Source organism: Tigriopus californicus, chromosome 5 (genome assembly GCF_007210705.1).
Source record: "Tigriopus californicus strain San Diego chromosome 5, Tcal_SD_v2.1, whole genome shotgun sequence".
Classification (NCBI taxonomy): domain Eukaryota; kingdom Metazoa; phylum Arthropoda; class Copepoda; order Harpacticoida; family Harpacticidae; genus Tigriopus; species Tigriopus californicus.
In genome coordinates, this window is record NC_081444.1 from 8,428,805 (window position 1) to 8,430,982 (window position 2,178).

A 2,178-nucleotide genomic window follows, 5' to 3' on the forward strand; every position below is an offset into this window, starting at 1 on the left:
ACAGGGAGTTTCTTCAATTTCTTTGGAAGTTCCCCAATGAATTAAACCCACAACGCTAAGAAGGTGAGTTGTCACTTTTGGGATTGTCTCGAGTCCCTTTCAGGCCATAGGGGTCCTCCAAGAACATGCCAGGCGCTTTCACCAATAATACCCTCGCGCCTCAGAGCTTGTTCTAAAAGATATGTATGTTGATGACCTGTTAATTTCAGTTTCTACTCTGGAATCAGCTCAGTCGCTTGTGACTGAACTTCGGGAGTTTTTCCAAAGTGCCGTTATGAGACCGCATAAGTGGATGAGCAGCAACTCCAACTCAATTACATCCGTGCCAACCGAAAACGTACGACCACTTGAGTCAACCAAAGTTTTGGGTCTCAACTGGGATCCTAGGGAAGACTCTTTGCCATTTGCCTGTCCTGAAAAGTCATTTGAATTCAGTCAGCATACTGTGTCGGATGGACTTTCACTTGTTGCCTCTCTCTTCGATCCACTAGGACTAATCTCGCCTTTTGTTATCAAGGGGAAAATTATATTCCAACAAATTTGGTTTAGGGAGCTGCATTGGAAGGAACTTCTTCCGCCCGACATGTGTGCTTGCTGTTCCTCGTTTGAGAAGGAGTGTGCTGGACTGGCTCTCATTTCGCCAAAGCGTTGCACCATCCCAAATGATCACGTTGCTGAATATCTGGTAGTATTTTGCCATGCTAGCAAAGAGGTTTTTGGATGCGCCGTTTATATGGTTTGTACGAACAGTGTTGGAAAAGGTCTGCGAATTTGGTCTTTGCCAAGGCAAAAGTCAAACCATTGAGTTTGGACAAGAGAAAGATTCCAACCACCCTCGTTGAACTAGAACTTCTCGCGTGTATGCTTGCAAGCAAACTGGCGGCTTGTGTTGAGACGGCGTTGGAAATTAAATCCACCTACTTCTTCACAGATTCACAGGTGAATTTCTGGAGGATCCAAAGCAATCCTGCCAGTTTAAAAGTTGGAGTCGCTGGGAAAGTGAAGAAGGTCCTTGAATATTCTTCTCCTCGGACTTGGCGCTGGATTCCAACGGAAATTAACCCCGCCGATGCTTGTACTAGGGGTATCACTCCTGCTCAGTTGGCCTCAAACACTTTGTGGTGGCATGGGTCACATTTCTTGACCATGAGCCCATCTTCGTGGGAGATAACTGTTCCTTCAATTACTGTGATCCCCCAGACACTTTCCTCTCTCCTCCTCCTCTTTCCTCCTCTTATGTGTGTACCTTCAGCATGCCGTTCAAAGACCTATCTTGCCGTTTTGAACACTGGCATAACATTGTTCGCATCATGGCGTACGTCCTACGATTTGTGAAAGCTTGTCGAAAAATCCCAATTCTCTCTTCCGCAGAGTATTCTCAGTGACAACGCTAAAGTTTTTATCGCAGCCGAGAAAGAACTCCAGAAGGTCAAGAAAAACGCCCATCAGGGTATCTCTCAACTTGGACCACGGCCTGTATCCAATGGCACTTTTCCACCCAATTAGCTCCATGGACCAATGCGATCGTTGAGAGATTAATTCGAGAGGTAAAAACCCTCTTAGAAGGACAGTAGGCTCCGCAATACTCCCATTTCGATTTTTGGAGAATACTCTCATCGAGTGTGAAGGAATCATCAACTCCCGTCCGCTTGGATTTCTTTCTGATAATGGACGAGAGGGCTCAAGCCCTGTTACCCCATCCGACCTTTTGTATGGCAGACCTCGAGAATTACTTCCAGATTCATCTATCAAAGAAGGCGAATCAACTTTGGCAAGGAAGTGGATCAACCGCAGGAACGTCTTGAACCAGTTTTGGAAAACTTGGCGCCATCAGTACTTGTTAGACCTGCAAGTCACCAAAAAGTGGTCCACAGACCGCCCATGCCCTCTGAATGTCGAGGATGTAGTTTTGTTAAATGAAAAGCACCTTCCAAGAAACCATTGGGTGTTAGGAAGAATCTCAGAGCTCGTTCCAGGACGCGATGGCATAATTCGATCTGCCATCATTAAAACAACTTCCTCTAAACATCCGATTCGCCGTCCAATCTCCCAACTCAGCTTTTTCGAACTGCACTATAATGCGTAACGTACTTTCTTCCTTTATCTGGCTTCTTTTTGCCTTTGCCTCGGGAGTGTATCAGTTATGTAAAGATCCATCTTCTCATCGACCTATCGATG